The sequence below is a fragment of the Monodelphis domestica genome, chromosome 5 (assembly GCF_027887165.1).
Source record: "Monodelphis domestica isolate mMonDom1 chromosome 5, mMonDom1.pri, whole genome shotgun sequence".
Lineage (NCBI taxonomy): Eukaryota > Metazoa > Chordata > Mammalia > Didelphimorphia > Didelphidae > Monodelphis > Monodelphis domestica.
Window position 1 is genome coordinate 140,920,806 of NC_077231.1, and position 8,192 is coordinate 140,928,997.

At 47.5% G+C, this 8,192-nt stretch overlaps 1 protein-coding gene across 3 annotated transcripts in view; it reads right to left on the reverse strand.

Annotated features, from left to right (window-relative positions):
* The window catches only part of SFMBT2 (Scm like with four mbt domains 2), a 285,508-nt gene extending 279,379 nt beyond the window's left edge, over positions 1 to 6,129 (reverse strand). Inside the window, exon 1 of one of the 3 annotated variants that reach the window (XM_007503935.2) lies at positions 5,763 to 6,129. The gene's annotated coding sequence lies outside the window, so the exon portion shown is untranslated. Of the gene's footprint in view, positions 1 to 1,542; positions 2,065 to 3,277; positions 3,383 to 5,762 lie in introns of those variants that run through there. The other 2 variants (XM_007503933.3, XM_007503934.3) reach the window with 2 other exon arrangements.
* Positions 6,130 to 8,192: the final 2,063 nt, after the last annotated feature.

Here is an 8,192-nt window from a genome sequence, read left to right on the forward strand (position 1 = left end):
TGTGAACTCTACACTTGGCTATTCTGTTTTGATTTCTCTAGCCCACTCTAGGCCAGCTGCACACCCATACACTTAGGAAATCTAAGTCATAATAGGTTAATTTAGAGATCAATTAATTCAACCACCACATTTCACAAGAGAAAACTGAGGCCTAAAGAGACTAAATGACTTCTCTGAGGACTAGGTAGGGCCACATTAGAGAACCTATCTATGTCTCACTCTTATTATTTAATTTCAGTTCAGAAGATAGGTTATTTAGGTATACCATCTACATGGGCTAAGAAACGCAAAGAATTTTTGAATTCAAAAGATCTTCAAGTTCAACTTTCTCATTTTGCAAGTAAAGAAATTAAGGCCCACTGAGGTTAAGTGACAAGCCCAATCTTCTTTAACAGGATGGAAAGTGGGGACAGAAACTGTACAAAATCTAGTACAAAGAGAGGTGTTAACTCTCAAGCTACACTCAACCACTTATTACTGCTCAGATTCCTTATAAATAAAACCTTTCTTTTCTGGAAGCAGACAAGCAAGAGAAGAGCTTTAGGATCTAGCATGGTCCCAGACTGTTCTTAACTGTATAGAATTCCTAAACCCTCCAAAGCTCACCACTTGAACTGAAGTACATCCTTCCCTTTCACTTGCTGCTAAAAGTCATCATCACTATGTATGATTCCCCATACTGATAAAGTATGATGGGGAGAGGGGAAAGGAGGAGAAGGATCACAGAAACAAAGCCAGAAGATGTCTCCTCAGCTATTTTGGGCAGGAAGAGATTCTGGCAATTTAGAATGACTCCGGATAAAAGGGGAAAAGTCCTGGGCCACCAAGTCCTCCCCTAGAATTCATTCTGCCATTCAAAATAAAAATAAATAAAAAATCATGCAGTCTAGGGATATTTATAGCCAGGAGAGTTCAAAAATTAGTCCATAATTGCTTCAAGAAAAGGTGAGGATGAAAAACTCCAATCAATTTCTCTTCATCACTGGCGCATTTCAGTCCCTAGCGGGATAGCCTATCATGGGTACGCTAAAACTTAAGGGGGGGGATGGGGAGTCTCAGCTACTCAAAGACTCTAGGAGTGGGGGGAGAAAAGTGAGGGGGTGATTCAAGCCCCACCCCCTCCAAGCCCTAGGGTCCGGGATTTTCTCCAGAATATTTTTGCCATAAACAAGTCAGAATGCAGGGGGCTTCAAAATCACAATTTCAGGCCTCAGAGGCTGTCAGGTTCTCAGTTTGGGTAGAATTCCTGATCTTGTAAAAGTCTAGTGCTCGACCAACCCAGTGCAGAGATTTAATATACTTTGTAGGGCAGTTTAGAGCTGGGGAGTGGAAGGGGCTCCTTTTAGGGTAAGCCAGTTTTTGTTAGGAAAGGTATAGATGTGGGAGGGGATGTAAAATAGAAAAGCTAAAAGGGGAATGGGGGAGAGGAAAGAGTGGCACACCTCCTACCCTAGCCAAGGGCGTATTCCCGGCTCCCAGGGCTCCCAACAGTTCCCCATCCTTCCCCCCCTCCCCATTACCCCTCCCCAGTAAAAAGCATACCAGATTTAAGCCCCCTCGCTGGGTTTTCCACCCGGATGAAAAGCCTGGACCATTTACTTGGTGTAGGACACAGGCTTCGCCTTCTCAGCTCCCAAATCTCTACTGGGTTAGAAGCATCTAGGGGAAAGGGGGAGGGTAAGGAAGAGAAAGGGGAAGCGATTGATCCCGATTAAAGCAGGTTCGGCCCTACGTAGGAAATCGGTTTCCCACCAATCCGCTCAGATTCAGCCGCGTCTGCGCTACTGCTGAAACTGACAAAACGTGGTGCGGGGGAGACTCTCCTTGGAGCCGGGGGCTGTCTCCTCTCCGCGTCCTTGCGCCAGGCAAAGGGGGCAAAGGAAGGAGGGGGGCTCCGAGTCCCGAGGAAAAAATATCCCTCTATCAAGGCAGGGCATATTCGAGAAGATGGAGAAGCAAAAAGTTCCGGCAAAGTGTAGGGCTTTTGTTAAGAACGGCACCTACTTGTACTACCCCCCAAAAAAAAGTCACCCCCAGCCTCCCTAGAGTCCCCACTCGACTCTGTAAATAAAAGATCCTGGAAGCAGGGAGGAATTCGAATTCTGAAAGTGAAACTGCAAGAAGTTTGGGGATGCTTTCTTCCTATTTCCCAGGGAACCGCCCCCCCCCCTCCCCCAGAGCCTAGAGTGTCACCTGTGGCCTCCCCAGTCACAAAAAGCCAAGTTGTGATGTCCCGGGGTAGGGAGATGGGGGTGGTGGATGAAGAGGGTGGTTGGGTTCTTCTGCTCGTAAAGATCCCCGTTTCCACGTCATTTAATCCATTTATTGGCACCCGTTGGTTAGTAACCTTGCCAGTCAAAGAAACAGCTGAGCTGGCTCTCAGGGTAGCTTAGTTAAGAGGCGGTGGGTCTGGCCCGACTTCTTAACAACCAACCTCTCGATTTTCTCTCTCCCAAAAGAAAAGTCCTAATACACACACACACACACGCGCACACACACACACACACACACACGTAAACTGAGCAGTTGGATAAACACACGCACAAATGCATTTCCACCTCCACAGTATGAGCACGATGCAAAAAAAAAAAATGCTGGTTTCGTGGAGTTGGAGTTAATTCTTTGCTTGTCATAAGCGACGTCAGGAGGAGGGGAGGTGTTCCCGGCTGAAACTGCAGTTTACGAGCAAAGAGCCATTTTAGGCTGGTTTCCTACTTTACCAAAGCCTCCTCTGTTTCCCACAGGCAATCTGGAACAAGGGGAGGAGAGAAGGGGAGGTTGGGGTGAGGAATGGGACGGGGAGGGATCCACGGCTGCTTTCTCCGTTATCAAAACTCTTTATTTTATATTTTCTCAACTCCAAGCCCCTGCAATACTGATGGGGCTAAAATTACGCTCCTTCCCTCTTTGCTAGCCCGCCCCGCCACACACACACACACACACACACACACACACACACACAAACACACCACCACCACCTCTGCAATACACACACACATTGTACACACTTACACGCGCACGCCCACAGTCCCCCCCCCCTTTTCCCTCCCCCAAACCCTCCCAAAAGACCCCCGGAACCAAATGAATTGTAAGGACCTTTCACACAATGTAAGCATCCGTTTAAAAGGGAGAAAGAATAGACTGTATCGATCCCTCCTCCACGCCACTCCAAATGCCTAAAGGCCATATTACTGCTTCTACTCCCAACCCTACCCAAAATAGCTCTATATTTTTTTTTAAACCTAATTTTTAAAAATAAAAAATTAAATCCACTAACTTTCACTTCTGCACGATGGTGCGCCCGGCTCCGCTCTGGTTAAGTTTGCAGACACTGCGGAAGGCAGAGCCTGGCTGGTCTACGCCCCCCTCCCTCTTCTTTCCGTTTTCCCTCCCCCTCCCCTACGCTAGAGCACTAACCTTGCCCCCACTCCCTCGGGGGGAAGGATTTCTCCCGCTACTACCCTAGAAGCAATCGCTGCGCCGCGGTGGCTGCATAGTGACTCTTGGCGACCCCTGTCGGTGTGGCAGAAAGGATTAAAGAATTTTGAGCTGGAAGGGACCGGAGTCCAAGTCTCTCATTTTACATAGGAGGAAATTGAGGCACCAAGAGGGGTGGGTGACTTGCTCGAGGTCACACAGTTAGCATCTGAGGCATCCTATCCAGAGCTTCCCTGGCAGAAGAAATCATTACACTAGTTCAGCTTTTGGGTTTCTCCATCCCCATAATTTGGGTTTGTTTCTATATTTGTTCTCTCTACGCTTCTAAAGTATACTCCCCCAAATTCGGGACTCTTCTTCCATTCCCCCTCCCTGGGGTGACTGAGCAACCCCCCCCCCCCCAGGATGTATCCAGCCCTTCGGAATGATTGCAACCCTCCCACCCACCACACCCCAGAGGCACTAAACCTGCAATTTCAAAGACACCACCCCATCTCCTCCATCACTCCCCTTTCCTGCGGACCCCTACATCACACCTTTCCAAAACCAAACGCTACCTACAAAGAGCAGCCCATTCTTCCACGTAAACCTTTCTCCCTCCACATCTCCTGGCTTCCATAAGCGCATCTCCAAAAAGTAACCAGGAATAAACTCCTTGACCAGCAACCTCGACGCTGTTTTTAAGGTCCTATCATCCTCGGATGCTCTACACTCAGCGCTACCATCCTCTCCACCCCCCAGCCCACAACTCCCCTCTACACACAGAGAAAAAGAAAGAGCAGTCCAATTCTTAGCACAGCATGTCTCCTAGCACAGGGAAGAAGGGGAGAAAAGCCACCAGCGTCTCCAACCACAACTGCATCACACACCGGACAATTAGCCTTTTTTAATAGGGACCTCCTTGCTCCACCTACTGAGAGCCTTTGACAGCGAAAAGACCACAACATAAACACAGAAAAGGGGGGGGGGGGGGCAAAGAAGTTATCTCATATAAACCTGAAATAAATTCTTACATCTATCACCATGTATTTTTCAGACCCAGAACGCGAGGAGGGAACTTCGCTGTCTTCTCCCCCTTCCTTCCTTTCCCTTCCCTTCCTGTAATGGACTTTACACACCGAGAATTTTACCGCGGAAAAAACTAGGGCAGGCTCGCCCCTATTCTGCTTTTCCATTTAATTCGCTAAAACACCTCCTGGGGTAACCAAAGAGAGAAGAACCTAAGGGGTGTCATCTCTGGTTGGATTTTTTCCCACCTCAAAATCTTTATTTTCAGTTTTTAAAAGACACCTTAGCCCGCCATGTTGAAACTGACACGATTTATAAATATTCATTTACCGCAGTTGTAGAGCTTCGGAGAAAATACGTAAGGATCAGGCTCTAGATATTTGTCTAACATCTCATGCACCTTCACACACACACACACACACACACACACACACACACACACACACTCCTATTGCTAACTCCCTTCTGTAGCCCTTATCAAAATAAATAAATAAAACAGTTCGTGTAGTTTTTGCTTGGTGGGGGAGAGCACCAAGAAAAGCAAGAAAATAAACTAGCCTACAGAGAGATCAAGTCTAGTCAATTCGAAAGAAAGTCACATGAACAGGAAAGCCCCAAATGGCAGGATATTACTTTTTTAAAAAAATAGAAGAAAAAAGGAGAGCCCATCCATCCCAAAACACCCTTCAGAACTAGTGATTATTTCATTTTAGCTGCATCTGCAAATTCTTCCCAATACTAATAAAGGCATATCTGTGTACATATATATCTTTAAATTCACTAGCTGTTCTTCCAACCATCCTTGCCCCCACCTTCTCCAGCTTCTATTCCCACTCACCTATGCCACCCCCCCCCAAAAAAAAAACTACAAAAAGGGGGATAGTGCTGCCAATGCAGAAAGGACATTCAGCAATAAAGGTGTAAAACGGGCCAGTAGGTCCGAGGATAAGGAAGACGCAGTTTACAAAACCAAGCAAACACTTTGCAACTAGGGTGCTTGGATCTCCTGCACATCTACCCTCGCTTTTCAAAGAAGGGAATAAGATTTTTTAAAAGGCAAAAAAAATTTAAAATTTAAAAACCACTGCAGGCAGGCAATCAGAGAGTTCGAGAGTTTAAGGTTGGGATGGTTTCCTTCCAAGAATAGCCTTTGCCCCTTGCTCCCAAAGCTCTCCTTCCACCTCCCCCCTTTTTTTTCTAAACTGAAAAAAAAAAAAAAAAGCTAATCTGCGCGCTCAACCTGCCAGCCAGAGATTTCCTAAACCAAGCTTAAGTGTGGGACGCCTGGAGAAGCAGCGCCCGGAGCGACGTCTTACCTGGATGAAGTTTTTTTTTTTTTTTCCCAGTCTCTAAAAGGGCAAAGCCCCCCTCAGCTCAGTTGTGAAAAGGCGATCAGTCTCTCTCTCTCTCTCTCTCTCTCTCTCTCTCTCTCTCTCTCTCTCTCTCTCTCTCTCTCTCACTCAATCTCTCTCTCTCTCTCCCTCAATCTCTCCCTCTCTCTCCCTCCCTCTCCCCCTTGCTCGCTCGCTCGCTCTCTCTCTCTCTCTTTCTCTCTCTCTCTCTTTCTCTCTCTCTTTCTCTCTCTCTCTCCCTCTCTCTCTCCTTTCCTTTGCTTGCTGCGCTCTCCTCTCCCTCCCGCTCTCTCACTACAGACTCATTCCAATATGGCATCCTCTCTCTGCGCATGCCCGGTACTCTTTTTTAAGATGATTTTTTTTTGCATTCAATTCCTTCAATGACCTTTTCCAGCGTTTGCAAAATTTCTTAAAACAAATGGCCTACGTTAATAATATAGACTCCCTTTCCCTGTACCCGCCCACTCCCTAGACCCACTCCTTTCTGCACCCCCTTAGTTCCCACCTGCCCCTCCCCACCCCACTCCAACCCAGCTCCCCCTTCCTCCTTTTCTTTAGATCCTCTTCATGGGCGAGCAACTGAAAGTTTAAGTCGCCAGCGGTAAAACTGACAAGTACAAAATGTGACTGGGTCCTTTTGGCTTTCTGTCCGTTGGCTGCTTCCTTCACTCTTTAAGTAGCTTTTTTTTTTTTTTAAATTGGTCCAAGTGCACAAATTTGCAGGTTCTTCGAAAGTTGTGTGTGTGTGTGTGTGTGTGTGTTTTCTGTTACAAGTGTGGAGAAATAACATAACTGTAAGCAACTTTTACCCCGCCCACTCCGTTGTGCCCAACCCTTGACTTAAATTGAGTCTAGTCCAGGGAATGGAGGAGACCACATGGGGGAAACTTTCCCAACGAATAGGAAATGAGTTAGGTGTTCCCAGAGCTGTATTTTGCTATCGTCGGTTTGGGGAGATGATTTGTGGAGAGAAAAACAAAGGTGTCTTACTTATTTGACATCTTCTAGAAAGATTCAAGTGGGAACTTTGGGATGTCCGGCACTAGGTAGGAGTTTGGGACTGGTCACACTCTAAAATCACTTCCCATTGTAAAAACCCTATAATCCTGTCAGTAAAGAGGGCTCGGCCCCGGCGGTATGCGGCTCCAGGTTCCGGGTCAGGACTGGAGAGAAGGCAGACGTCGAGAAAAGAAGGTAGATAAACTGGGAGTGAAACATTAGAGACCCAGCGACAGCGAAAATTTACAATCCGCAGTTTTTCGGAGTGAATTCATCCCAAAGCTGCCAGGGAAAGAAGCAGTTTGGGACTGGAGATAGGGAAGGACATAGTTTCCCTACCCTTGGGGGGCGGGGTAGGGGGGCATCCTTGATTGATTGATGAAATCTCAGCTTCCCCGTACAGAAGATTGAATGGGGTGGTCAATAAGACTGATTATTTTTAAAAGATTGGATTTAGGTTTTGCGCGTGGTTTGGAGTTTAGGTTTTAGAGGGGAAAGGCAGGCTTTGTGGTAGTTGGTGTTTGAATGTTAAGGGAATTTTTGCGTGTACTTTTTCTCCTTGGGGAAGCTGATGTAGGGGTGGAAAGGGGGGGAAAGTCCCCTCAATTGTCGCCGAAGGAGAAAATTTTGGGTTTTCTGGATGCTTCCTTCCCTCCCTCTCTCTTCCACCTCTATGGCCCGGGTGGTAGAGAAATGGTCTCAGCATAGAAAAAGGTCCATTAGGTAAAACCCAATCTAATCCCTTGCTCCACCCATTCCTCCCCATCCCCCACCCTCACCCCTGGAGATAAGTAACCTCCAGGATTCAGGCTGGCAGGAAGGTTGTCTGAGTACTTTGCTCTAACCTCTGTTTAGCCTCCGGGCTACTGGACAGTATTAAGGGTTGACTGCCGGAGGTGGACAGAGAATCAGCGAAGTGTGGTCCACAAGTTCAAAGACTAAAGTGGTGACTCTGGGTCAGGATGGAAGATGGGAGGATGGGCGTTGTTGGAGTGGGACGGGGTTCAGGAGGGGAACCGGAATTTCCCTTCACCCTTTGGTGTCAGTCCAACAGCTCTGAAGAACAATCGGCTGGAATGCCAGGGCGACCGGAGGAAGAATATGCTTCAAAATTCAATCTCTCAGAAGTTCCCCCTTCGCCAAAACGGTGGATTCGGGGCGCGTAGCTCCTCCAAATCCGTCTGTTCCTCCCCTCCCCCAACAAAACTTCCATCTGATCCCGGGATTCTAACTCTAGGGAGAGTGGGATCAATGCCTGGAATGGACGCAAATACCCTTTGGACGGAAAGACTCTCTCATCCAGCTTTCCCCCACCACTCTCCAAGCCCATGCGCACGCCACAAGTCATCCTCCAATTCATCCCAAGGACTTGCGGGATTGGTCTGCAGATAC